Source organism: Danio rerio, chromosome 4 (assembly GCF_049306965.1).
Source record: "Danio rerio strain Tuebingen ecotype United States chromosome 4, GRCz12tu, whole genome shotgun sequence".
Classification (NCBI taxonomy): Eukaryota; Metazoa; Chordata; class Actinopteri; order Cypriniformes; family Danionidae; genus Danio; species Danio rerio.
The window spans coordinates 56,626,732-56,647,500 of record NC_133179.1 but is presented as its reverse complement, the minus strand read 5'-3'; the positions used below and the strand labels follow the sequence as shown (position 1 = coordinate 56,647,500).

Below are 20,769 nucleotides of genomic sequence, written 5' to 3'. Positions count from 1 at the left end.
CGCTTGACATCCTCTTTCGCTTACGGCCATACCACCCTGGAAATGCCCGATCTCATCTGAACTCGGAAGTAAAGCAGGGTCGGGCCTGGTTAGTACTTGGATGGGAGACCGCCTGGGAATACCAGGTGCTGTAAGCTTTTCGAAGTGCTTCATTTGGCAGCTGATTTAAATAGCCAACGCTTGACATCCTCTTTCGCTTACGGCCATACCACCCTGGAAATGCCCGATCTCATCTGAACTCGGAAGTAAAGCAGGGTCGGGCCTGGTTAGTACTTGGATGGGAGACCGCCTGGGAATACCAGGTGCTGTAAGCTTTTCGAAGTGCTTCATTTGGCAGCTGATTTAAATAGCCAACGCTTGACATCCTCTTTCGCTTACGGCCATACCACCCTGGAAATGCCTGATCTCATCTGAACTCGGAAGTAAAGCAGGGTCGGGCCTGGTTAGTACTTGGATGGGAGACCGCCTGGGAATACCAGGTGCTGTAAGCTTTTCGAAGTGCTTCATTTGGCAGCTGATTTAAATAGCCAACGCTTGACATCCTCTTTCGCTTACGGCCATACCACCCTGGAAATGCCCGATCTCATCTGAACTCGGAAGTAAAGCAGGGTCGGGCCTGGTTAGTACTTGGATGGGAGACCGCCTGGGAATACCAGGTGCTGTAAGCTTTTCGAAGTGCTTCATTTGGCAGCTGATTTAAATAGCCAACGCTTGACATCCTCTTTCGCTTACGGCCATACCACCCTGGAAATGCCCGATCTCATCTGAACTCGGAAGTAAAGCAGGGTCGGGCCTGGTTAGTACTTGGATGGGAGACCGCCTGGGAATACCAGGTGCTGTAAGCTTTTCGAAGTGCTTCATTTGGCAGCTGATTTAAATAGCCAACGCTTGACATCCTCTTTCGCTTACGGCCATACCACCCTGGAAATGCCCGATCTCATCTGAACTCGGAAGTAAAGCAGGGTCGGGCCTGGTTAGTACTTGGATGGGAGACCGCCTGGGAATACCAGGTGCTGTAAGCTTTTCGAAGTGCTTCATTTGGCAGCTGATTTAAATAGCCAACGCTTGACATCCTCTTTCGCTTACGGCCATACCACCCTGGAAATGCCCGATCTCATCTGAACTCGGAAGTAAAGCAGGGTCGGGCCTGGTTAGTACTTGGATGCGAGACCGCCTGGGAATACCAGGTGCTGTAAGCTTTTCGAAGTGCTTCATTTGGCAGCTGATTTAAATAGCCAACGCTTGACATCCTCTTTCGCTTACGGCCATACCACCCTGGAAATGCCCGATCTCATCTGAACTCGGAAGTAAAGCAGGGTCGGGCCTGGTTAGTACTTGGATGGGAGACCGCCTGGGAATACCAGGTGCTGTAAGCTTTTCGAAGTGCTTCATTTGGCAGCTGATTTAAATAGCCAACGCTTGACATCCTCTTTCGCTTACGGCCATACCACCCTGGAAATGCCCGATCTCATCTGAACTCGGAAGTAAAGCAGGGTCGGGCCTGGTTAGTACTTGGATGGGAGACCGCCTGGGAATACCAGGTGCTGTAAGCTTTTCGAAGTGCTTCATTTGGCAGCTGATTTAAATAGCCAACGCTTGACATCCTCTTTCGCTTACGGCCATACCACCCTGGAAATGCCCGATCTCATCTGAACTCGGAAGTAAAGCAGGGTCGGGCCTGGTTAGTACTTGGATGGGAGACCGCCTGGGAATACCAGGTGCTGTAAGCTTTTCGAAGTGCTTCATTTGGCAGCTGATTTAAATAGCCAACGCTTGACATCCTCTTTCGCTTACAGCCATACCACCCTGGACACGCCCTCTAGTGTGAGTTAGAGTTGGTGCACTGCAGGAAGTGTGAGGTGGCAGAAGGAAGAGAGAGGCTCTTCCATTTTGTCAGTTTTGTTTTTTATTTTTAGTTTTTGCATTACAAAGTTTACTTTAATTGTTTTTTCAGTTAAAGATTATTTTTAACTAACCCCAAACAGTAACACTGTTTTGGGGTTAGAAAACAACAAAATGGACACTACGGAGAAAGAGAATGGACAGGACACAAATGGAAAAAGGAACAGAGAACAAGGAAATGCTACAAACATGCTTGAAAGGACACGAAATGAAGATGCTGGAGAAAACAGCAATGAGACATGGGCAACAGTTGTCTCAAAGAAAAAAGAAGGGAAAGGAGGTGGTCAAGAAAAGAAAGGTAATCTACAATCAATTGCAAGTATTGAAAGTGAAAAGAATACTGAAGGACAAATGAATGCTTTAAGTCAAAAACAACAAATGCTGAACAAACTAAAGAAGCAAGCAAGATATCAAAGAGAATATAAGAAGGAAGCCACACTGACAATGATGATAAAGGATGTTGAAAACTCAACTATAAACAACATAATCAAAGCAGTTGAAGACAAAGTGGGGATTGGCAAATTAATTGGACTGAGAAGGAAAAACAACAATGAATTTGAACTGACAATGGAAAGTGAAAAAGAATGCGAGATATTGATTAACGGACTGATGATTAATGGAGAAGAATGTGAAGTGAAAAAGCTGTGTGCAACAGAAAAAATGGTATCTTTCCTGAACTTGCCCAGTTATATACAGGATGAGGAGATACAACAGAAACTGAGTAATTGGGGAGTAACTCCTATACTGCCAATAAGAAGGAAATATCATCCGGGAACAATGGTTGCAGACGGAACACGATTTGTGAAGGTAAAGTTTCCCAAAGAAGTTAAATCTTTACCATACAATGTTGGCTTCATGACGGAAGAAGGGATGCAGTATTTCAGAGTGATACATGACAATCAACTGAAAATGTGCAGACTTTGCTCAAGTACAGAGCATGAAAAGAAAGACTGCCCAAATTTCACGTGCAGGAGATGTCTTCAGCAGGGGCATTATGTGCGGGACTGCGAAGTTCCGCAGTGCCAGGGCTGCGAGAGGGCATCAACAAGATGTAACTGCAACAAAGAGGAGGAAGTTGAAAGGATGGAAACACAAGCGTCACTTGAAAATACTGCAACAGAAAGGAAGGAGGACAAAACAGGAGAAGAAAACAATACAGAAGAGGACAGAAATGAGCAAGAGGATAAAGAAATGGAACTGGGAGAAGGAGCAAACAAGGAAGAAGGAGAACCAAATAATAGACAATTTGCTGAGGAACAAAATGATGAGGACACTATAGAACTGAACAATGAAGAGAGACAGGAGAAAACAAGGACTGAGGACAATGAAATAAGAGCAATAAATGAGGTAAGAGCAATGGATTTTGAAAGGGGGAATTATGGACTGGAAAAAAAAGAAAAAGGAAAAAAGATAAAAGATTTAAAATCAAGATCTAAAAGTGGCCTAAACATTGAAATGGTTCTACAACGGCAGAAAATAAGAAGAGAAGAGATTAAAGAAAGAATGGAAAGGAAAAAATTTGAAAAAGGAGATGCAAGAAACATTTGTTTAAGTGACAGTGACTCAGAATGAATGGTGGTTATTGGTTTATCCAATAATTATACTAATGAGTAATGTATGTGTGGTATCATTGAATGTAAGAGGATTGTCCAAATGTGAAAAGTTTGAAAGATTAACGTGTTTGACAAAAAAGTGTGATATATTATGTTTACAAGAGACAAAGTGGGAAAATGAGATTAAAAATGAAATGAGAAAATTATGGAATGGTGAAATATTTAGTAATGGGAATATAGAAAAGAATAGAGGAGTAGCAATTTTAATAAAAAGAGGGATTTTTGAGAAAGTAGAATTAGACTATAAAGACACAAATGGAAGAATAATAATTGTAAAAGTTCTGTATGGTGGGAAAAGTTTTAGAGTATGCAACATACATGCACCAAATGAGGAAAAGGACAAATATAACTTTTATAAGGAAATAGATAAACTAATAGAAAAGAATGAAAACATATTTATTTTAGGAGATTTTAATATTGCCATGCAAAGAATAGATATAGATGACTCAATGAATTTTAGAACAGACAGAGGGAGGAATGAACTACAAAATTTAATGAGAAAATGTGATTTGGTAGAAGTATGGAGAGAGCGAAATGGTATGAAAAGAGAATATTCAAGAAGAGAAATTGCAAATAGAATTTTAAAGCAAAGTAGAATTGACTTGTTTTTATGTAAGAAAAAAGAAGTACAATATGTTAACACAATTTTATATAAAACCTATAGTGAAAGTGATCATGATTTTTTATGGATAACGATGAATTTTAATGAGATTGAAAAAGGACCAGGAGTGTGGATACTCAACACTGAGCTGTTAAAAATAGAAAGTTATAAAATGGATATAGAAAATATAATAATTAATAGTGTAAATGATGAAATGTTTGAAACAGAAACAGGTTTATGGTGGGATAATCTGAAAAATAAAATAAAAGAATACTCAATAAATATATCAGAAAAAATACAAAAGGCCAAAAAATTCAAAGAAAATAAAATTAGAAAAGAATGGAATGAAGAAATGAGTAAAGTAAATGGGATAAATGTTGACAAAATAATTGAATTACAGGAAAAGCTGAAGAAAATTGAAGAAGAAAAGTGTAAAGGAGTAATTATTAGAAGCAGAGCTAAAGACATTGTAGAAGGAGAAAGAAGTACAAAATACTTTTATGAATTAGAAAAAACAAGACAGAGAGCAGCTATAATAAAATGTATAAAAACACAAGATGGGAAAACTGTAGAAGACAAAGAAGGAATTTTAAATGAAACTAGACGATTTTATAAGGAATTATTTACAGAAAATGGAGTAAATTTAAATGATGAACATTTTTTATTAGAAAAAATAACAGCAAAATTAAATAAAGAGGACAAGGAAATGTGTGAGAGTGAGATAACAGATTTAGAAATAGAAACAGCTATTGATCAGTCGAGAAATGGGAAAAGTCCAGGAATAGATGGACTACCAGTTGAGTTTTATAAAGTTTTTAAAAATGTTTTAATTCCTATTTTAAATGAAATATACAGTGATATTTATGAAAAAGGGGAGTTAACTAATAGTATGAAGAAAGGAATGGTGAAAATGATTTATAAAAGAAATGGAGACAAAGGAGACTTAAAAAATTATCGACCCTTAAGCATGCTGAACACAGACTATAAAATTTTAGCAAAGGTTTTAGCTAATAGATTGAAAGTAGTTGTACCTAACATAATCAAAACAAATCAAGCATATGCAGTTTTAAAAAGAGACATAACTGATGTCATAAACAATATAAGAGATATTATATGGTATATGAGAGAGGAAAAAGAAACAGGATATATAATTAGTGTCGATTTAGAAAAAGCTTTTGATAGAGTGGAACACAAATATATGATGGATGTAATGGAGAGATTTGGTTTTGGAGAAAGATACTTACAATGGATAAAATGTTTATATGCAGATATAACAAGCTGTATAAAAGTAAATGGTTTTTTAACTAAAGATTTTAAAATAACAAGATCAATAAGACAAGGATGTCCAATGTCGGCACTATTATACACACTTGTATCTGAAACATTGGGATTAGCCATTGATAATGAAACGCAAATACGAGGATTATGTATAAAAGGAACAGACTTAGAACACAAAATATTTCAGTATGCTGATGATACTACTTTAATAGTAAAAGATATTAAAAGTATTGAAAAAGCAGAGGAAATTTTAAACAGATATTGTAATGGAACAGGAGCAAAAATTAATAAGGAAAAAACTAAATACATGAGACTGGGAAAAATAAATGTTTTACCAGAAAAAATAAAATTTAAAGAGGAGACAGTTGATATGAAAATTTTAGGTATAAGGGTTGGTGAAAATGAAAATGAAACAAGGAATTTAATGTGGGAGGAAGTTTTAAAGGGAATGGAGAAAAGATTACATTTCTGGAAATTAAGAGGTTTGTTTTTAAAGGGGAAAGTTTTAGTTTTAAATTCCTTATTTTTATCAAAAATGTGGTATGTTTTAGGTACAGTGAGTTTGCCAATGAGTGTGTATAAAAAGATAAAAGCTATTGTTTTAGATTTCTTATGGGATGGAAAACCTTCCAAAATAGCTTATGACACCATAATTGGTAAAGTTGAAGAAGGAGGCTTAGGTTTAATTGATCCACTAATCAGAATGAAAAGCATAAGAATTAAAACTGTAAATAAATATTGGAAAGAAGAAAAACATGTATGGAAAGATGTGATGAGATATTTTTTAAATAAATGTGGGGAAATACAAGAATATATATGATGGATGAAGCCCAAAGAGAATATGATGAATAAAGTTCCAGAATTCTATAAAGAGGTTATTAAAGCATGGGGAGATTTTAGAAAGCATATTGATTGTTCATTTAGTAAAGAAGAGATTTTAAAGCAACCGCTGTTTTTAAATGAATATATTAAAGAAGGGAATAATACTATTTTTTATAAGAAATGGTTTAATGCAGGAATAAAGCAAATTAAAGATATTTTATATGAAGTGATACCTGGTTATGTACAGGCGCAAGTAATAAAAGATGCAATAATAGAAAACTATGAAAACGAATCTAAAAGAGTTATTGAAAATCAGTTTAACAACTTGAAAAAAAATATACCAAAAGAATGGAAAGAAATTATAGAAAATAAACTGGAAATGCACAGCGATGAAGATGAAGGAAAGGTGATAAACTTTAAAGAAAATCAATATGCTTTTAAAGATGGTATACTGAAAATGTTTTATTCTTGTTTACGTAAAGATGTTTTTGTTACACCCAAAGCGGAAGAGTACTGGAAAAGATTATACCCCAATATTGAAAAGAAGGAAATATGGCAAAATTTGAGAGCTTGGTGGAAAAGTCCCGTTTTAGAAAATTTTGATTACATTTTAAGACAAAACTGTATATTAAGTGAAATGAGATTGTGTAAAATAGGTTTGGCAAATGATGCAAGATGTAAAGTTTGTAATGAAGAAGATGAAGGTATACTACATTTGTTTTTTAAATGCAAAGAGTTAAAATGTTTTATTGGAAAAATTAAAGAAATGCTAAATGAAATGGGGATTGAAAATGAGGTTGTTGATGAGGAATGGGAAACGTTATTTTTATTTGATTGTAAAACAGAAGGTAAAAACACAAGGTTCATTAACTTCATTTTAACAGTTGCAAGAAATGTGATATGGAATAGAAGGAATATTGTTAAAGAAAAGAATGGCAAATTGTCTGTGTGTAAATTGTTTCAAAGAAAAATGTCTGAACTGCTAAATGCTCTTTTCTATTATTGTAACATGAATGACAAGATTGATGTATTTGAAAAAGACTTTTTAAGTGGGAATGCATATGTTCAAATGGCTTTATATAATGTAAATGTATTATTACCTGAATGTAACTGTTTTTAATTTTTGATATAAAATAAAGAAAAAAAAAAAAAAAAAAGAAAAAAAAAAAAAAAAAAAGAAATGCCCGATCTCATCTGAACTCGGAAGTAAAGCAGGGTCGGGCCTGGTTAGTACTTGGATGGGAGACCGCCTGGGAATACCAGGTGCTGTAAGCTTTTCGAAGTGCTTCATTTGGCAGCTCATTTAAATAGCCAACGCTTGACATCCTCTTTCACTTACGGCCATACCACCCTGGAAATGCCCGATCTCATCTGAACTCGGAAGTAAAGCAGGGTCGGGCCTGGTTAGTACTTGGATGCGAGACCGCCTGGGAATACCAGGTGCTGTAAGCTTTTCGAAGTGCTTCATTTGGCAGCTGATTTAAATAGCCAACGCTTGACATCCTCTTTCGCTTACAGCCATACCACCCTGGAAATGCCCGATCTCATCTGAACTCGGAAGTAAAGCAGGGTCGGGCCTGGTTAGTACTTGGATGGGAGACCGCCTGGGAATACCAGGTGCTGTAAGCTTTTCGAAGTGCTTCATTTGGCAGCTGATTTAAATAGCCAACGCTTGACATCCTCTTTCGCTTACGGCCATACCACCCTGGAAATGCCCGATCTCATCTGAACTCGGAAGTAAAGCAGGGTCGGGCCTGGTTAGTACTTGGATGGGAGACCGCCTGGGAATACCAGGTGCTGTAAGCTTTTCGAAGTGCTTCATTTGGCAGCTGATTTAAATAGCCAACGCTTGACATCCTCTTTCGCTTACGGCCATACCACCCTGGAAATGCCCGATCTCATCTGAACTCGGAAGTAAAGCAGGGTCGGGCCTGGTTAGTACTTGGATGSGAGACCGCCTGGGAATACCAGGTGCTGTAAGCTTTTCGAAGTGCTTCATTTGGCAGCTGATTTAAATAGCCAACGCTTGACATCCTCTTTCGCTTACGGCCATACCACCCTGGAAATGCCCGATCTCATCTGAACTCGGAAGTAAAGCAGGGTCGGGCCTGGTTAGTACTTGGATGGGAGACCGCCTGGGAATACCAGGTGCTGTAAGCTTTTCGAAGTGCTTCATTTGGCAGCTGATTTAAATAGCCAACGCTTGACATCCTCTTTCGCTTACGGCCATACCACCCTGGAAATGCCCGATCTCATCTGAACTCGGAAGTAAAGCAGGGTCGGGCCTGGTTAGTACTTGGATGGGAGACCGCCTGGGAATACCAGGTGCTGTAAGCTTTTCGAAGTGCTTCATTTGGCAGCTGATTTAAATAGCCAACGCTTGACATCCTCTTTCGCTTACGGCCATACCACCCTGGAAATGCCCGATCTCATCTGAACTCGGAAGTAAAGCAGGGTCGGGCCTGGTTAGTACTTGGATGGGAGACCGCCTGGGAATACCAGGTGCTGTAAGCTTTTCGAAGTGCTTCATTTGGCAGCTGATTTAAATAGCCAACGCTTGACATCCTCTTTCGCTTACGGCCATACCACCCTGGAAATGCCCGATCTCATCTGAACTCGGAAGTAAAGCAGGGTCGGGCCTGGTTAGTACTTGGATGGGAGACCGCCTGGGAATACCAGGTGCTGTAAGCTTTTCGAAGTGCTTCATTTGGCAGCTGATTTAAATAGCCAACGCTTGACATCCTCTTTCGCTTACGGCCATACCACCCTGGAAATGCCCGATCTCATCTGAACTCGGAAGTAAAGCAGGGTCGGGCCTGGTTAGTACTTGGATGGGAGACCGCCTGGGAATACCAGGTGCTGTAAGCTTTTCGAAGTGCTTCATTTGGCAGCTGATTTAAATAGCCAACGCTTGACATCCTCTTTCGCTTACGGCCATACCACCCTGGAAATGCCCGATCTCATCTGAACTCGGAAGTAAAGCAGGGTCGGGCCTGGTTAGTACTTGGATGGGAGACCGCCTGGGAATACCAGGTGCTGTAAGCTTTTCGAAGTGCTTCATTTGGCAGCTGATTTAAATAGCCAACGCTTGACATCCTCTTTCGCTTACGGCCATACCACCCTGGAAATGCCCGATCTCATCTGAACTCGGAAGTAAAGCAGGGTCGGGCCTGGTTAGTACTTGGATGGGAGACCGCCTGGGAATACCAGGTGCTGTAAGCTTTTCGAAGTGCTTCATTTGGCAGCTGATTTAAATAGCCAACGCTTGACATCCTCTTTCGCTTACGGCCATACCACCCTGGAAATGCCCGATCTCATCTGAACTCGGAAGTAAAGCAGGGTCGGGCCTGGTTAGTACTTGGATGGGAGACCGCCTGGGAATACCAGGTGCTGTAAGCTTTTCGAAGTGCTTCATTTGGCAGCTGATTTAAATAGCCAACGCTTGACATCCTCTTTCGCTTACGGCCATACCACCCTGGAAATGCCCGATCTCATCTGAACTCGGAAGTAAAGCAGGGTCGGGCCTGGTTAGTACTTGGATGGGAGACCGCCTGGGAATACCAGGTGCTGTAAGCTTTTCGAAGTGCTTCATTTGGCAGCTGATTTAAATAGCCAACGCTTGACATCCTCTTTCGCTTACGGCCATACCACCCTGGAAATGCCCGATCTCATCTGAACTCGGAAGTAAAGCAGGGTCGGGCCTGGTTAGTACTTGGATGGGAGACCGCCTGGGAATACCAGGTGCTGTAAGCTTTTCGAAGTGCTTCATTTGGCAGCTGATTTAAATAGCCAACGCTTGACATCCTCTTTCGCTTACGGCCATACCACCCTGGAAATGCCCGATCTCATCTGAACTCGGAAGTAAAGCAGGGTCGGGCCTGGTTAGTACTTGGATGGGAGACCGCCTGGGAATACCAGGTGCTGTAAGCTTTTCGAAGTGCTTCATTTGGCAGCTGATTTAAATAGCCAACGCTTGACATCCTCTTTCGCTTACGGCCATACCACCCTGGAAATGCCCGATCTCATCTGAACTCGGAAGTAAAGCAGGGTCGGGCCTGGTTAGTACTTGGATGGGAGACCGCCTGGGAATACCAGGTGCTGTAAGCTTTTCGAAGTGCTTCATTTGGCAGCTGATTTAAATAGCCAACGCTTGACATCCTCTTTCGCTTACGGCCATACCACCCTGGAAATGCCCGATCTCATCTGAACTCGGAAGTAAAGCAGGGTCGGGCCTGGTTAGTACTTGGATGGGAGACCGCCTGGGAATACCAGGTGCTGTAAGCTTTTCGAAGTGCTTCATTTGGCAGCTGATTTAAATAGCCAACGCTTGACATCCTCTTTCGCTTACGGCCATACCACCCTGGAAATGCCCGATCTCATCTGAACTCGGAAGTAAAGCAGGGTCGGGCCTGGTTAGTACTTGGATGGGAGACCGCCTGGGAATACCAGGTGCTGTAAGCTTTTCGAAGTGCTTCATTTGGCAGCTGATTTAAATAGCCAACGCTTGACATCCTCTTTCGCTTACGGCCATACCACCCTGGAAATGCCCGATCTCATCTGAACTCGGAAGTAAAGCAGGGTCGGGCCTGGTTAGTACTTGGATGGGAGACCGCCTGGGAATACCAGGTGCTGTAAGCTTTTCGAAGTGCTTCATTTGGCAGCTGATTTAAATAGCCAACGCTTGACATCCTCTTTCGCTTACGGCCATACCACCCTGGAAATGCCCGATCTCATCTGAACTCGGAAGTAAAGCAGGGTCGGGCCTGGTTAGTACTTGGATGGGAGACCGCCTGGGAATACCAGGTGCTGTAAGCTTTTCGAAGTGCTTCATTTGGCAGCTGATTTAAATAGCCAACGCTTGACATCCTCTTTCGCTTACGGCCATACCACCCTGGAAATGCCCGATCTCATCTGAACTCGGAAGTAAAGCAGGGTCGGGCCTGGTTAGTACTTGGATGGGAGACCGCCTGGGAATACCAGGTGCTGTAAGCTTTTCGAAGTGCTTCATTTGGCAGCTGATTTAAATAGCCAACGCTTGACATCCTCTTTCGCTTACGGCCATACCACCCTGGAAATGCCCGATCTCATCTGAACTCGGAAGTAAAGCAGGGTCGGGCCTGGTTAGTACTTGGATGGGAGACCGCCTGGGAATACCAGGTGCTGTAAGCTTTTCGAAGTGCTTCATTTGGCAGCTGATTTAAATAGCCAACGCTTGACATCCTCTTTCGCTTACGGCCATACCACCCTGGAAATGCCCGATCTCATCTGAACTCGGAAGTAAAGCAGGGTCGGGCCTGGTTAGTACTTGGATGGGAGACCGCCTGGGAATACCAGGTGCTGTAAGCTTTTCGAAGTGCTTCATTTGGCAGCTGATTTAAATAGCCAACGCTTGACATCCTCTTTCGCTTACGGCCATACCACCCTGGAAATGCCCGATCTCATCTGAACTCGGAAGTAAAGCAGGGTCGGGCCTGGTTAGTACTTGGATGGGAGACCGCCTGGGAATACCAGGTGCTGTAAGCTTTTCGAAGTGCTTCATTTGGCAGCTGATTTAAATAGCCAACGCTTGACATCCTCTTTCGCTTACGGCCATACCACCCTGGAAATGCCCGATCTCATCTGAACTCGGAAGTAAAGCAGGGTCGGGCCTGGTTAGTACTTGGATGGGAGACCGCCTGGGAATACCAGGTGCTGTAAGCTTTTCGAAGTGCTTCATTTGGCAGCTGATTTAAATAGCCAACGCTTGACATCCTCTTTCGCTTACGGCCATACCACCCTGGAAATGCCCGATCTCATCTGAACTCGGAAGTAAAGCAGGGTCGGGCCTGGTTAGTACTTGGATGGGAGACCGCCTGGGAATACCAGGTGCTGTAAGCTTTTCGAAGTGCTTCATTTGGCAGCTGATTTAAATAGCCAACGCTTGACATCCTCTTTCGCTTACGGCCATACCACCCTGGAAATGCCCGATCTCATCTGAACTCGGAAGTAAAGCAGGGTCGGGCCTGGTTAGTACTTGGATGGGAGACCGCCTGGGAATACCAGGTGCTGTAAGCTTTTCGAAGTGCTTCATTTGGCAGCTGATTTAAATAGCCAACGCTTGACATCCTCTTTCGCTTACGGCCATACCACCCTGGAAATGCCCGATCTCATCTGAACTCGGAAGTAAAGCAGGGTCGGGCCTGGTTAGTACTTGGATGGGAGACCGCCTGGGAATACCAGGTGCTGTAAGCTTTTCGAAGTGCTTCATTTGGCAGCTGATTTAAATAGCCAACGCTTGACATCCTCTTTCGCTTACGGCCATACCACCCTGGAAATGCCCGATCTCATCTGAACTCGGAAGTAAAGCAGGGTCGGGCCTGGTTAGTACTTGGATGGGAGACCGCCTGGGAATACCAGGTGCTGTAAGCTTTTCGAAGTGCTTCATTTGGCAGCTGATTTAAATAGCCAACGCTTGACATCCTCTTTCGCTTACGGCCATACCACCCTGGAAATGCCCGATCTCATCTGAACTCGGAAGTAAAGCAGGGTCGGGCCTGGTTAGTACTTGGATGGGAGACCGCCTGGGAATACCAGGTGCTGTAAGCTTTTCGAAGTGCTTCATTTGGCAGCTGATTTAAATAGCCAACGCTTGACATCCTCTTTCGCTTACGGCCATACCACCCTGGAAATGCCCGATCTCATCTGAACTCGGAAGTAAAGCAGGGTCGGGCCTGGTTAGTACTTGGATGGGAGACCGCCTGGGAATACCAGGTGCTGTAAGCTTTTCGAAGTGCTTCATTTGGCAGCTGATTTAAATAGCCAACGCTTGACATCCTCTTTCGCTTACGGCCATACCACCCTGGAAATGCCCGATCTCATCTGAACTCGGAAGTAAAGCAGGGTCGGGCCTGGTTAGTACTTGGATGGGAGACCGCCTGGGAATACCAGGTGCTGTAAGCTTTTCGAAGTGCTTCATTTGGCAGCTGATTTAAATAGCCAACGCTTGACATCCTCTTTCGCTTACGGCCATACCACCCTGGAAATGCCCGATCTCATCTGAACTCGGAAGTAAAGCAGGGTCGGGCCTGGTTAGTACTTGGATGGGAGACCGCCTGGGAATACCAGGTGCTGTAAGCTTTTCGAAGTGCTTCATTTGGCAGCTGATTTAAATAGCCAACGCTTGACATCCTCTTTCGCTTACGGCCATACCACCCTGGAAATGCCCGATCTCATCTGAACTCGGAAGTAAAGCAGGGTCGGGCCTGGTTAGTACTTGGATGGGAGACCGCCTGGGAATACCAGGTGCTGTAAGCTTTTCGAAGTGCTTCATTTGGCAGCTGATTTAAATAGCCAACGCTTGACATCCTCTTTCGCTTACGGCCATACCACCCTGGAAATGCCCGATCTCATCTGAACTCGGAAGTAAAGCAGGGTCGGGCCTGGTTAGTACTTGGATGGGAGACCGCCTGGGAATACCAGGTGCTGTAAGCTTTTCGAAGTGCTTCATTTGGCAGCTGATTTAAATAGCCAACGCTTGACATCCTCTTTCGCTTACGGCCATACCACCCTGGAAATGCCCGATCTCATCTGAACTCGGAAGTAAAGCAGGGTCGGGCCTGGTTAGTACTTGGATGGGAGACCGCCTGGGAATACCAGGTGCTGTAAGCTTTTCGAAGTGCTTCATTTGGCAGCTGATTTAAATAGCCAACGCTTGACATCCTCTTTCGCTTACGGCCATACCACCCTGGAAATGCCCGATCTCATCTGAACTCGGAAGTAAAGCAGGGTCGGGCCTGGTTAGTACTTGGATGGGAGACCGCCTGGGAATACCAGGTGCTGTAAGCTTTTCGAAGTGCTTCATTTGGCAGCTGATTTAAATAGCCAACGCTTGACATCCTCTTTCGCTTACGGCCATACCACCCTGGAAATGCCCGATCTCATCTGAACTCGGAAGTAAAGCAGGGTCGGGCCTGGTTAGTACTTGGATGGGAGACCGCCTGGGAATACCAGGTGCTGTAAGCTTTTCGAAGTGCTTCATTTGGCAGCTGATTTAAATAGCCAACGCTTGACATCCTCTTTCGCTTACGGCCATACCACCCTGGAAATGCCCGATCTCATCTGAACTCGGAAGTAAAGCAGGGTCGGGCCTGGTTAGTACTTGGATGGGAGACCGCCTGGGAATACCAGGTGCTGTAAGCTTTTCGAAGTGCTTCATTTGGCAGCTGATTTAAATAGCCAACGCTTGACATCCTCTTTCGCTTACGGCCATACCACCCTGGAAATGCCCGATCTCATCTGAACTCGGAAGTAAAGCAGGGTCGGGCCTGGTTAGTACTTGGATGGGAGACCGCCTGGGAATACCAGGTGCTGTAAGCTTTTCGAAGTGCTTCATTTGGCAGCTGATTTAAATAGCCAACGCTTGACATCCTCTTTCGCTTACGGCCATACCACCCTGGAAATGCCCGATCTCATCTGAACTCGGAAGTAAAGCAGGGTCGGGCCTGGTTAGTACTTGGATGGGAGACCGCCTGGGAATACCAGGTGCTGTAAGCTTTTCGAAGTGCTTCATTTGGCAGCTGATTTAAATAGCCAACGCTTGACATCCTCTTTCGCTTACGGCCATACCACCCTGGAAATGCCCGATCTCATCTGAACTCGGAAGTAAAGCAGGGTCGGGCCTGGTTAGTACTTGGATGGGAGACCGCCTGGGAATACCAGGTGCTGTAAGCTTTTCGAAGTGCTTCATTTGGCAGCTGATTTAAATAGCCAACGCTTGACATCCTCTTTCGCTTACGGCCATACCACCCTGGAAATGCCCGATCTCATCTGAACTCGGAAGTAAAGCAGGGTCGGGCCTGGTTAGTACTTGGATGGGAGACCGCCTGGGAATACCAGGTGCTGTAAGCTTTTCGAAGTGCTTCATTTGGCAGCTGATTTAAATAGCCAACGCTTGACATCCTCTTTCGCTTACGGCCATACCACCCTGGAAATGCCCGATCTCATCTGAACTCGGAAGTAAAGCAGGGTCGGGCCTGGTTAGTACTTGGATGGGAGACCGCCTGGGAATACCAGGTGCTGTAAGCTTTTCGAAGTGCTTCATTTGGCAGCTGATTTAAATAGCCAACGCTTGACATCCTCTTTCGCTTACGGCCATACCACCCTGGAAATGCCCGATCTCATCTGAACTCGGAAGTAAAGCAGGGTCGGGCCTGGTTAGTACTTGGATGGGAGACCGCCTGGGAATACCAGGTGCTGTAAGCTTTTCGAAGTGCTTCATTTGGCAGCTGATTTAAATAGCCAACGCTTGACATCCTCTTTCGCTTACGGCCATACCACCCTGGAAATGCCCGATCTCATCTGAACTCGGAAGTAAAGCAGGGTCGGGCCTGGTTAGTACTTGGATGGGAGACCGCCTGGGAATACCAGGTGCTGTAAGCTTTTCGAAGTGCTTCATTTGGCAGCTGATTTAAATAGCCAACGCTTGACATCCTCTTTCGCTTACGGCCATACCACCCTGGAAATGCCCGATCTCATCTGAACTCGGAAGTAAAGCAGGGTCGGGCCTGGTTAGTACTTGGATGGGAGACCGCCTGGGAATACCAGGTGCTGTAAGCTTTTCGAAGTGCTTCATTTGGCAGCTGATTTAAATAGCCAACGCTTGACATCCTCTTTCGCTTACGGCCATACCACCCTGGAAATGCCCGATCTCATCTGAACTCGGAAGTAAAGCAGGGTCGGGCCTGGTTAGTACTTGGATGGGAGACCGCCTGGGAATACCAGGTGCTGTAAGCTTTTCGAAGTGCTTCATTTGGCAGCTGATTTAAATAGCCAACGCTTGACATCCTCTTTCGCTTACGGCCATACCACCCTGGAAATGCCCGATCTCATCTGAACTCGGAAGTAAAGCAGGGTCGGGCCTGGTTAGTACTTGGATGGGAGACCGCCTGGGAATACCAGGTGCTGTAAGCTTTTCGAAGTGCTTCATTTGGCAGCTGATTTAAATAGCCAACGCTTGACATCCTCTTTCGCTTACGGCCATACCACCCTGGAAATGCCCGATCTCATCTGAACTCGGAAGTAAAGCAGGGTCGGGCCTGGTTAGTACTTGGATGGGAGACCGCCTGGGAATACCAGGTGCTGTAAGCTTTTCGAAGTGCTTCATTTGGCAGCTGATTTAAATAGCCAACGCTTGACATCCTCTTTCGCTTACGGCCATACCACCCTGGAAATGCCCGATCTCATCTGAACTCGGAAGTAAAGCAGGGTCGGGCCTGGTTAGTACTTGGATGGGAGACCGCCTGGGAATACCAGGTGCTGTAAGCTTTTCGAAGTGCTTCATTTGGCAGCTGATTTAAATAGCCAACGCTTGACATCCTCTTTCGCTTACGGCCATACCACCCTGGAAATGCCCGATCTCATCTGAACTCGGAAGTAAAGCAGGGTCGGGCCTGGTTAGTACTTGGATGGGAGACCGCCTGGGAATACCAGGTGCTGTAAGCTTTTCGAAGTGCTTCATTTGGCAGCTGATTTAAATAGCCAACGCTTGACATCCTCTTTCGCTTACGGCCATACCACCCTGGAAATGCCCGATCTCATCTGAACTCGGAAGTAAAGCAGGGTCGGGCCTGGTTAGTACTTGGATGGGAGACCGCCTGGGAATACCAGGTGCTGTAAGCTTTTCGAAGTGCTTCATTTGGCAGCTGATTTAAATAGCCAACGCTTGACATCCTCTTTCGCTTACGGCCATACCACCCTGGAAATGCCCGATCTCATCTGAACTCGGAAGTAAAGCAGGGTCGGGCCTGGTTAGTACTTGGATGGGAGACCGCCTGGGAATACCAGGTGCTGTAAGCTTTTCGAAGTGCTTCATTTGGCAGCTGATTTAAATAGCCAACGCTTGACATCCTCTTTCGCTTACGGCCATACCACCCTGGAAATGCCCGATCTCATCTGAACTCGGAAGTAAAGCAGGGTCGGGCCTGGTTAGTACTTGGATGGGAGACCGCCTGGGAATACCAGGTGCTGTAAGCTTTTCGAAGTGCTTCATTTGGCAGCTGATTTAAATAGCCAACGCTTGACATCCTCTTTCGCTTACGGCCATACCACCCTGGAAATGCCCGATCTCATCTGAACTCGGAAGTAAAGCAGGGTCGGGCCTGGTTAGTACTTGGATGGGAGACCGCCTGGGAATACCAGGTGCTGTAAGCTTTTCGAAGTGCTTCATTTGGCAGCTGATTTAAATAGCCAACGCTTGACATCCTCTTTCGCTTACGGCCATACCACCCTGGAAATGCCCGATCTCATCTGAACTCGGAAGTAAAGCAGGGTCGGGCCTGGTTAGTACTTGGATGGGAGACCGCCTGGGAATACCAGGTGCTGTAAGCTTTTCGAAGTGCTTCATTTGGCAGCTGATTTAAATAGCCAACGCTTGACATCCTCTTTCGCTTACGGCCATACCACCCTGGAAATGCCCGATCTCATCTGAACTCGGAAGTAAAGCAGGGTCGGGCCTGGTTAGTACTTGGATGGGAGACCGCCTGGGAATACCAGGTGCTGTAAGCTTTTCGAAGTGCTTCATTTGGCAGCTGATTTAAATAGCCAACGCTTGACATCCTCTTTCGCTTACGGCCATACCACCCTGGAAATGCCCGATCTCATCTGAACTCGGAAGTAAAGCAGGGTCGGGCCTGGTTAGTACTTGGATGGGAGACCGCCTGGGAATACCAGGTGCTGTAAGCTTTTCGAAGTGCTTCATTTGGCAGCTGATTTAAATAGCCAACGCTTGACATCCTCTTTCGCTTACGGCCATACCACCCTGGAAATGCCCGATCTCATCTGAACTCGGAAGTAAAGCAGGGTCGGGCCTGGTTAGTACTTGGATGGGAGACCGCCTGGGAATACCAGGTGCTGTAAGCTTTTCGAAGTGCTTCATTTGGCAGCTGATTTAAATAGCCAACGCTTGACATCCTCTTTCGCTTACGGCCATACCACCCTGGAAATGCCCGATCTCATCTGAACTCGGAAGTAAAGCAGGGTCGGGCCTGGTTAGTACTTGGATGGGAGACCGCCTGGGAATACCAGGTGCTGTAAGCTTTTCGAAGTGCTTCATTTGGCAGCTGATTTAAATAGCCAACGCTTGACATCCTCTTTCGCTTACGGCCATACCACCCTGGAAATGCCCGATCTCATCTGAACTCGGAAGTAAAGCAGGGTCGGGCCTGGTTAGTACTTGGATGGGAGACCGCCTGGGAATACCAGGTGCTGTAAGCTTTTCGAAGTGCTTCATTTGGCAGCTGATTTAAATAGCCAACGCTTGACATCCTCTTTCGCTTACGGCCATACCACCCTGGAAATGCCCGATCTCATCTGAACTCGGAAGTAAAGCAGGGTCGGGCCTGGTTAGTACTTGGATGGGAGACCGCCTGGGAATACCAGGTGCTGTAAGCTTTTCGAAGTGCTTCATTTGGCAGCTGATTTAAATAGCCAACGCTTGACATCCTCTTTCGCTTACGGCCATACCACCCTGGAAATGCCCGATCTCATCTGAACTCGGAAGTAAAGCAGGGTCGGGCCTGGTTAGTACTTGGATGGGAGACCGCCTGGGAATACCAGGTGCTGTAAGCTTTTCGAAGTGCTTCATTTGGCAGCTGATTTAAATAGCCAACGCTTGACATCCTCTTTCGCTTACGGCCATACCACCCTGGAAATGCCCGATCTCATCTGAACTCGGAAGTAAAGCAGGGTCGGGCCTGGTTAGTACTTGGATGGGAGACCGCCTGGGAATACCAGGTGCTGTAAGCTTTTCGAAGTGCTTCATTTGGCAGCTGATTTAAATAGCCAACGCTTGACATCCTCTTTCGCTTACGGCCATACCACCCTGGAAATGCCCGATCTCATCTGAACTCGGAAGTAAAGCAGGGTCGGGCCTGGTTAGTACTTGGATGGGAGACCGCCTGGGAATACCAGGTGCTGTAAGCTTTTCGAAGTGCTTCATTTGGCAGCTGATTTAAATAGCCAACGCTTGACATCCTCTTTCGCTTACGGCCATACCACCCTGGAAATGCCCGATCTCATCTGAACTCGGAAGTAAAGCAGGGTCGGGCCTGGTTAGTACTTGGATGGGAGACCGCCTGGGAATACCAGGTGCTGTAAGCTTTTCGAAGTGCTTCATTTGGCAGCTGATTTAAATAGCCAACGCTTGACATCCTCTTTCGCTTACGGCCATACCACCCTGGAAATGCCCGATCTCATCTGAACTCGGAAGTAAAGCAGGGTCGGGCCTGGTTAGTACTTGGATGGGAGACCGCCTGGGAATACCAGGTGCTGTAAGCTTTTCGAAGTGCTTCATTTGGCAGCTGATTTAAATAGCCAACGCTTGACATCCTCTTTCGCTTACGGCCATACCACCCTGGAAATGCCCGATCTCATCTGAACTCGGAAGTAAAGCAGGGTCGGGCCTGGTTAGTACTTGGATGGGAGACCGCCTGGGAATACCAGGTGCTGTAAGCTTTTCGAAGTGCTTCATTTGGCAGCTGATTTAAATAGCCAACGCTTGACATCCTCTTTCGCTTACGGCCATACCACCCTGGAAATGCCCGATCTCATCTGAACTCGGAAGTAAAGCAGGGTCGGGCCTGGTTAGTACTTGGATGGGAGACCGCCTGGGAATACCAGGTGCTGTAAGCTTTTCGAAGTGCTTCATTTGGCAGCTGATTTAAATAGCCAACGCTTGACATCCTCTTTCGCTTACGGCCATACCACCCTGGAAATGCCCGATCTCATCTGAACTCGGAAGTAAAGCAGGGTCGGGCCTGGTTAGTACTTGGATGGGAGACCGCCTGGGAATACCAGGTGCTGTAAGCTTTTCGAAGTGCTTCATTTGGCAGCTGATTTAAATAGCCAACGCTTGACATCCTCTTTCGCTTACGGCCATACCACCCTGGAAATGCCCGATCTCATCTGAACTCGGAAGTAAAGCAGGGTCGGGCCTGGTTAGTACTTGGATGGGAGACCGCCTGGGAATACCAGGTGCTGTAAGCTTTTCGAAGTGCTTCATTTGGCAGCTGATTTAAATAGCCAACGCTTGACATCCTCTTTCGCTTACGGCCATACCACCCTGGAAATGCCCGATCTCATCTGAACTCGGAAGTAAAGCAGGGTCGGGCCTGGTTAGTACTTGGATGGGAGACCGCCTGGGAATACCAGGTGCTGTAAGCTTTTCGAAGTGCTTCATTTGGCAGCTGATTTAAATAGCCAACGCTTGACATCCTCTTTCGCTTACGGCCATACCACCCTGGAAATGCCCGATCTCATCTGAACTCGGAAGTAAAGCAGGGTCGGGCCTGGTTAGTACTTGGATGGGAGACCGCCTGGGAATACCAGGTGCTGTAAGCTTTTCGAAGTGCTTCATTTGGCAGCTGATTTAAATAGCCAACGCTTGACATCCTCTTTCGCTTACGGCCATACCACCCTGGAAATGCCCGATCTCATCTGAACTCGGAAGTAAAGCAGGGTCGGGCCTGGTTAGTACTTGGATGGGAGACCGCCTGGGAATACCAGGTGCTGTAAGCTTTT

General features: G+C 45.3%; 1 protein-coding gene and 85 non-coding genes across 87 annotated transcripts in view; 85 read left to right on the top strand and 1 right to left on the bottom strand.

Annotated features, from left to right (window-relative positions):
• Positions 1-20,769, bottom strand: part of LOC137491103 (uncharacterized) — a 1,183,352-nt gene that overhangs the window by 702,298 nt on the left and 460,285 nt on the right. The window lies entirely within an intron of this gene.
• Positions 19-137, top strand: LOC141382725 (5S ribosomal RNA). Its single transcript, XR_012403665.1, has one exon. It is a non-coding gene; the product is annotated as a 5S ribosomal RNA (ribosomal RNA).
• On the top strand, positions 196-314 carry LOC141382724 (5S ribosomal RNA). Its single transcript, XR_012403664.1, has one exon. It is a non-coding gene; the product is annotated as a 5S ribosomal RNA (ribosomal RNA).
• Positions 373-491, top strand: LOC141383447 (5S ribosomal RNA). Its single transcript, XR_012404465.1, has one exon. It is a non-coding gene; the product is annotated as a 5S ribosomal RNA (ribosomal RNA).
• On the top strand, positions 550-668 carry LOC141382723 (5S ribosomal RNA). Its single transcript, XR_012403663.1, has one exon. It is a non-coding gene; the product is annotated as a 5S ribosomal RNA (ribosomal RNA).
• On the top strand, positions 727-845 carry LOC141382722 (5S ribosomal RNA). Its single transcript, XR_012403662.1, has one exon. It is a non-coding gene; the product is annotated as a 5S ribosomal RNA (ribosomal RNA).
• LOC141382721 (5S ribosomal RNA) lies at positions 904-1,022 on the top strand. The gene has a single exon (XR_012403661.1). It is a non-coding gene; the product is annotated as a 5S ribosomal RNA (ribosomal RNA).
• On the top strand, positions 1,081-1,199 carry LOC141383769 (5S ribosomal RNA). Its single transcript, XR_012404805.1, has one exon. It is a non-coding gene; the product is annotated as a 5S ribosomal RNA (ribosomal RNA).
• Positions 1,258-1,376, top strand: LOC137492079 (5S ribosomal RNA). Its single transcript, XR_011012051.1, has one exon. It is a non-coding gene; the product is annotated as a 5S ribosomal RNA (ribosomal RNA).
• On the top strand, positions 1,435-1,553 carry LOC141382720 (5S ribosomal RNA). Its single transcript, XR_012403660.1, has one exon. It is a non-coding gene; the product is annotated as a 5S ribosomal RNA (ribosomal RNA).
• On the top strand, positions 1,612-1,730 carry LOC141382719 (5S ribosomal RNA). The gene has a single exon (XR_012403659.1). It is a non-coding gene; the product is annotated as a 5S ribosomal RNA (ribosomal RNA).
• LOC141383844 (5S ribosomal RNA) lies at positions 7,550-7,668 on the top strand. Its single transcript, XR_012404899.1, has one exon. It is a non-coding gene; the product is annotated as a 5S ribosomal RNA (ribosomal RNA).
• LOC141383061 (5S ribosomal RNA) lies at positions 7,727-7,845 on the top strand. Its single transcript, XR_012404026.1, has one exon. It is a non-coding gene; the product is annotated as a 5S ribosomal RNA (ribosomal RNA).
• LOC141382718 (5S ribosomal RNA) lies at positions 7,904-8,022 on the top strand. The gene has a single exon (XR_012403658.1). It is a non-coding gene; the product is annotated as a 5S ribosomal RNA (ribosomal RNA).
• On the top strand, positions 8,081-8,199 carry LOC141383557 (5S ribosomal RNA). The gene has a single exon (XR_012404579.1). It is a non-coding gene; the product is annotated as a 5S ribosomal RNA (ribosomal RNA).
• LOC141382717 (5S ribosomal RNA) lies at positions 8,258-8,376 on the top strand. The gene has a single exon (XR_012403657.1). It is a non-coding gene; the product is annotated as a 5S ribosomal RNA (ribosomal RNA).
• LOC141382716 (5S ribosomal RNA) lies at positions 8,435-8,553 on the top strand. The gene has a single exon (XR_012403656.1). It is a non-coding gene; the product is annotated as a 5S ribosomal RNA (ribosomal RNA).
• Positions 8,612-8,730, top strand: LOC141382715 (5S ribosomal RNA). Its single transcript, XR_012403655.1, has one exon. It is a non-coding gene; the product is annotated as a 5S ribosomal RNA (ribosomal RNA).
• LOC141382714 (5S ribosomal RNA) lies at positions 8,789-8,907 on the top strand. Its single transcript, XR_012403654.1, has one exon. It is a non-coding gene; the product is annotated as a 5S ribosomal RNA (ribosomal RNA).
• LOC141382713 (5S ribosomal RNA) lies at positions 8,966-9,084 on the top strand. Its single transcript, XR_012403653.1, has one exon. It is a non-coding gene; the product is annotated as a 5S ribosomal RNA (ribosomal RNA).
• On the top strand, positions 9,143-9,261 carry LOC141382712 (5S ribosomal RNA). Its single transcript, XR_012403652.1, has one exon. It is a non-coding gene; the product is annotated as a 5S ribosomal RNA (ribosomal RNA).
• Positions 9,320-9,438, top strand: LOC141382711 (5S ribosomal RNA). Its single transcript, XR_012403651.1, has one exon. It is a non-coding gene; the product is annotated as a 5S ribosomal RNA (ribosomal RNA).
• Positions 9,497-9,615, top strand: LOC141382710 (5S ribosomal RNA). Its single transcript, XR_012403650.1, has one exon. It is a non-coding gene; the product is annotated as a 5S ribosomal RNA (ribosomal RNA).
• Positions 9,674-9,792, top strand: LOC137492223 (5S ribosomal RNA). The gene has a single exon (XR_011012195.1). It is a non-coding gene; the product is annotated as a 5S ribosomal RNA (ribosomal RNA).
• Positions 9,851-9,969, top strand: LOC137492224 (5S ribosomal RNA). Its single transcript, XR_011012196.1, has one exon. It is a non-coding gene; the product is annotated as a 5S ribosomal RNA (ribosomal RNA).
• LOC137492225 (5S ribosomal RNA) lies at positions 10,028-10,146 on the top strand. Its single transcript, XR_011012197.1, has one exon. It is a non-coding gene; the product is annotated as a 5S ribosomal RNA (ribosomal RNA).
• LOC137492226 (5S ribosomal RNA) lies at positions 10,205-10,323 on the top strand. The gene has a single exon (XR_011012198.1). It is a non-coding gene; the product is annotated as a 5S ribosomal RNA (ribosomal RNA).
• On the top strand, positions 10,382-10,500 carry LOC137492228 (5S ribosomal RNA). Its single transcript, XR_011012200.1, has one exon. It is a non-coding gene; the product is annotated as a 5S ribosomal RNA (ribosomal RNA).
• On the top strand, positions 10,559-10,677 carry LOC137492229 (5S ribosomal RNA). Its single transcript, XR_011012201.1, has one exon. It is a non-coding gene; the product is annotated as a 5S ribosomal RNA (ribosomal RNA).
• Positions 10,736-10,854, top strand: LOC137492230 (5S ribosomal RNA). The gene has a single exon (XR_011012202.1). It is a non-coding gene; the product is annotated as a 5S ribosomal RNA (ribosomal RNA).
• LOC137492231 (5S ribosomal RNA) lies at positions 10,913-11,031 on the top strand. The gene has a single exon (XR_011012203.1). It is a non-coding gene; the product is annotated as a 5S ribosomal RNA (ribosomal RNA).
• LOC137492232 (5S ribosomal RNA) lies at positions 11,090-11,208 on the top strand. The gene has a single exon (XR_011012204.1). It is a non-coding gene; the product is annotated as a 5S ribosomal RNA (ribosomal RNA).
• Positions 11,267-11,385, top strand: LOC137492233 (5S ribosomal RNA). The gene has a single exon (XR_011012205.1). It is a non-coding gene; the product is annotated as a 5S ribosomal RNA (ribosomal RNA).
• Positions 11,444-11,562, top strand: LOC137492234 (5S ribosomal RNA). The gene has a single exon (XR_011012206.1). It is a non-coding gene; the product is annotated as a 5S ribosomal RNA (ribosomal RNA).
• On the top strand, positions 11,621-11,739 carry LOC137493608 (5S ribosomal RNA). The gene has a single exon (XR_011013583.2). It is a non-coding gene; the product is annotated as a 5S ribosomal RNA (ribosomal RNA).
• Positions 11,798-11,916, top strand: LOC141382709 (5S ribosomal RNA). The gene has a single exon (XR_012403649.1). It is a non-coding gene; the product is annotated as a 5S ribosomal RNA (ribosomal RNA).
• On the top strand, positions 11,975-12,093 carry LOC141382708 (5S ribosomal RNA). Its single transcript, XR_012403648.1, has one exon. It is a non-coding gene; the product is annotated as a 5S ribosomal RNA (ribosomal RNA).
• Positions 12,152-12,270, top strand: LOC141382707 (5S ribosomal RNA). The gene has a single exon (XR_012403647.1). It is a non-coding gene; the product is annotated as a 5S ribosomal RNA (ribosomal RNA).
• LOC137492236 (5S ribosomal RNA) lies at positions 12,329-12,447 on the top strand. The gene has a single exon (XR_011012208.1). It is a non-coding gene; the product is annotated as a 5S ribosomal RNA (ribosomal RNA).
• Positions 12,506-12,624, top strand: LOC137492237 (5S ribosomal RNA). The gene has a single exon (XR_011012209.1). It is a non-coding gene; the product is annotated as a 5S ribosomal RNA (ribosomal RNA).
• On the top strand, positions 12,683-12,801 carry LOC137493907 (5S ribosomal RNA). Its single transcript, XR_011013882.2, has one exon. It is a non-coding gene; the product is annotated as a 5S ribosomal RNA (ribosomal RNA).
• Positions 12,860-12,978, top strand: LOC137494107 (5S ribosomal RNA). The gene has a single exon (XR_011014082.2). It is a non-coding gene; the product is annotated as a 5S ribosomal RNA (ribosomal RNA).
• Positions 13,037-13,155, top strand: LOC137492834 (5S ribosomal RNA). Its single transcript, XR_011012807.2, has one exon. It is a non-coding gene; the product is annotated as a 5S ribosomal RNA (ribosomal RNA).
• Positions 13,214-13,332, top strand: LOC137492239 (5S ribosomal RNA). The gene has a single exon (XR_011012211.1). It is a non-coding gene; the product is annotated as a 5S ribosomal RNA (ribosomal RNA).
• LOC137492842 (5S ribosomal RNA) lies at positions 13,391-13,509 on the top strand. Its single transcript, XR_011012815.2, has one exon. It is a non-coding gene; the product is annotated as a 5S ribosomal RNA (ribosomal RNA).
• On the top strand, positions 13,568-13,686 carry LOC137492754 (5S ribosomal RNA). The gene has a single exon (XR_011012727.2). It is a non-coding gene; the product is annotated as a 5S ribosomal RNA (ribosomal RNA).
• On the top strand, positions 13,745-13,863 carry LOC137493855 (5S ribosomal RNA). The gene has a single exon (XR_011013830.2). It is a non-coding gene; the product is annotated as a 5S ribosomal RNA (ribosomal RNA).
• Positions 13,922-14,040, top strand: LOC137492240 (5S ribosomal RNA). Its single transcript, XR_011012212.1, has one exon. It is a non-coding gene; the product is annotated as a 5S ribosomal RNA (ribosomal RNA).
• LOC137492241 (5S ribosomal RNA) lies at positions 14,099-14,217 on the top strand. Its single transcript, XR_011012213.1, has one exon. It is a non-coding gene; the product is annotated as a 5S ribosomal RNA (ribosomal RNA).
• LOC137492242 (5S ribosomal RNA) lies at positions 14,276-14,394 on the top strand. Its single transcript, XR_011012214.1, has one exon. It is a non-coding gene; the product is annotated as a 5S ribosomal RNA (ribosomal RNA).
• On the top strand, positions 14,453-14,571 carry LOC137493891 (5S ribosomal RNA). The gene has a single exon (XR_011013866.2). It is a non-coding gene; the product is annotated as a 5S ribosomal RNA (ribosomal RNA).
• Positions 14,630-14,748, top strand: LOC137492243 (5S ribosomal RNA). Its single transcript, XR_011012215.1, has one exon. It is a non-coding gene; the product is annotated as a 5S ribosomal RNA (ribosomal RNA).
• On the top strand, positions 14,807-14,925 carry LOC137492244 (5S ribosomal RNA). Its single transcript, XR_011012216.1, has one exon. It is a non-coding gene; the product is annotated as a 5S ribosomal RNA (ribosomal RNA).
• On the top strand, positions 14,984-15,102 carry LOC137493619 (5S ribosomal RNA). The gene has a single exon (XR_011013594.2). It is a non-coding gene; the product is annotated as a 5S ribosomal RNA (ribosomal RNA).
• Positions 15,161-15,279, top strand: LOC137493892 (5S ribosomal RNA). The gene has a single exon (XR_011013867.2). It is a non-coding gene; the product is annotated as a 5S ribosomal RNA (ribosomal RNA).
• Positions 15,338-15,456, top strand: LOC137492245 (5S ribosomal RNA). The gene has a single exon (XR_011012217.1). It is a non-coding gene; the product is annotated as a 5S ribosomal RNA (ribosomal RNA).
• Positions 15,515-15,633, top strand: LOC137492246 (5S ribosomal RNA). Its single transcript, XR_011012218.1, has one exon. It is a non-coding gene; the product is annotated as a 5S ribosomal RNA (ribosomal RNA).
• On the top strand, positions 15,692-15,810 carry LOC137491755 (5S ribosomal RNA). The gene has a single exon (XR_011011727.2). It is a non-coding gene; the product is annotated as a 5S ribosomal RNA (ribosomal RNA).
• On the top strand, positions 15,869-15,987 carry LOC137492247 (5S ribosomal RNA). The gene has a single exon (XR_011012219.1). It is a non-coding gene; the product is annotated as a 5S ribosomal RNA (ribosomal RNA).
• LOC137493857 (5S ribosomal RNA) lies at positions 16,046-16,164 on the top strand. The gene has a single exon (XR_011013831.2). It is a non-coding gene; the product is annotated as a 5S ribosomal RNA (ribosomal RNA).
• LOC137492248 (5S ribosomal RNA) lies at positions 16,223-16,341 on the top strand. Its single transcript, XR_011012220.1, has one exon. It is a non-coding gene; the product is annotated as a 5S ribosomal RNA (ribosomal RNA).
• Positions 16,400-16,518, top strand: LOC137493533 (5S ribosomal RNA). Its single transcript, XR_011013505.2, has one exon. It is a non-coding gene; the product is annotated as a 5S ribosomal RNA (ribosomal RNA).
• Positions 16,577-16,695, top strand: LOC137492250 (5S ribosomal RNA). Its single transcript, XR_011012222.1, has one exon. It is a non-coding gene; the product is annotated as a 5S ribosomal RNA (ribosomal RNA).
• On the top strand, positions 16,754-16,872 carry LOC137492251 (5S ribosomal RNA). The gene has a single exon (XR_011012223.1). It is a non-coding gene; the product is annotated as a 5S ribosomal RNA (ribosomal RNA).
• LOC137492252 (5S ribosomal RNA) lies at positions 16,931-17,049 on the top strand. Its single transcript, XR_011012224.1, has one exon. It is a non-coding gene; the product is annotated as a 5S ribosomal RNA (ribosomal RNA).
• Positions 17,108-17,226, top strand: LOC137492253 (5S ribosomal RNA). Its single transcript, XR_011012225.1, has one exon. It is a non-coding gene; the product is annotated as a 5S ribosomal RNA (ribosomal RNA).
• LOC137492835 (5S ribosomal RNA) lies at positions 17,285-17,403 on the top strand. The gene has a single exon (XR_011012808.2). It is a non-coding gene; the product is annotated as a 5S ribosomal RNA (ribosomal RNA).
• Positions 17,462-17,580, top strand: LOC137492254 (5S ribosomal RNA). Its single transcript, XR_011012226.1, has one exon. It is a non-coding gene; the product is annotated as a 5S ribosomal RNA (ribosomal RNA).
• Positions 17,639-17,757, top strand: LOC137492836 (5S ribosomal RNA). The gene has a single exon (XR_011012809.2). It is a non-coding gene; the product is annotated as a 5S ribosomal RNA (ribosomal RNA).
• On the top strand, positions 17,816-17,934 carry LOC137492255 (5S ribosomal RNA). Its single transcript, XR_011012227.1, has one exon. It is a non-coding gene; the product is annotated as a 5S ribosomal RNA (ribosomal RNA).
• On the top strand, positions 17,993-18,111 carry LOC137493927 (5S ribosomal RNA). The gene has a single exon (XR_011013902.2). It is a non-coding gene; the product is annotated as a 5S ribosomal RNA (ribosomal RNA).
• Positions 18,170-18,288, top strand: LOC137492256 (5S ribosomal RNA). Its single transcript, XR_011012228.1, has one exon. It is a non-coding gene; the product is annotated as a 5S ribosomal RNA (ribosomal RNA).
• LOC137492257 (5S ribosomal RNA) lies at positions 18,347-18,465 on the top strand. The gene has a single exon (XR_011012229.1). It is a non-coding gene; the product is annotated as a 5S ribosomal RNA (ribosomal RNA).
• LOC137493671 (5S ribosomal RNA) lies at positions 18,524-18,642 on the top strand. The gene has a single exon (XR_011013646.2). It is a non-coding gene; the product is annotated as a 5S ribosomal RNA (ribosomal RNA).
• On the top strand, positions 18,701-18,819 carry LOC137493521 (5S ribosomal RNA). Its single transcript, XR_011013493.2, has one exon. It is a non-coding gene; the product is annotated as a 5S ribosomal RNA (ribosomal RNA).
• Positions 18,878-18,996, top strand: LOC137492258 (5S ribosomal RNA). The gene has a single exon (XR_011012230.1). It is a non-coding gene; the product is annotated as a 5S ribosomal RNA (ribosomal RNA).
• On the top strand, positions 19,055-19,173 carry LOC137492259 (5S ribosomal RNA). Its single transcript, XR_011012231.1, has one exon. It is a non-coding gene; the product is annotated as a 5S ribosomal RNA (ribosomal RNA).
• On the top strand, positions 19,232-19,350 carry LOC137492261 (5S ribosomal RNA). The gene has a single exon (XR_011012233.1). It is a non-coding gene; the product is annotated as a 5S ribosomal RNA (ribosomal RNA).
• On the top strand, positions 19,409-19,527 carry LOC137492262 (5S ribosomal RNA). The gene has a single exon (XR_011012234.1). It is a non-coding gene; the product is annotated as a 5S ribosomal RNA (ribosomal RNA).
• On the top strand, positions 19,586-19,704 carry LOC137493837 (5S ribosomal RNA). Its single transcript, XR_011013811.2, has one exon. It is a non-coding gene; the product is annotated as a 5S ribosomal RNA (ribosomal RNA).
• On the top strand, positions 19,763-19,881 carry LOC137493733 (5S ribosomal RNA). The gene has a single exon (XR_011013708.2). It is a non-coding gene; the product is annotated as a 5S ribosomal RNA (ribosomal RNA).
• Positions 19,940-20,058, top strand: LOC137493709 (5S ribosomal RNA). The gene has a single exon (XR_011013684.2). It is a non-coding gene; the product is annotated as a 5S ribosomal RNA (ribosomal RNA).
• On the top strand, positions 20,117-20,235 carry LOC141382706 (5S ribosomal RNA). The gene has a single exon (XR_012403644.1). It is a non-coding gene; the product is annotated as a 5S ribosomal RNA (ribosomal RNA).
• Positions 20,294-20,412, top strand: LOC141382705 (5S ribosomal RNA). The gene has a single exon (XR_012403643.1). It is a non-coding gene; the product is annotated as a 5S ribosomal RNA (ribosomal RNA).
• On the top strand, positions 20,471-20,589 carry LOC137493823 (5S ribosomal RNA). The gene has a single exon (XR_011013797.2). It is a non-coding gene; the product is annotated as a 5S ribosomal RNA (ribosomal RNA).
• Positions 20,648-20,766, top strand: LOC137492264 (5S ribosomal RNA). The gene has a single exon (XR_011012236.1). It is a non-coding gene; the product is annotated as a 5S ribosomal RNA (ribosomal RNA).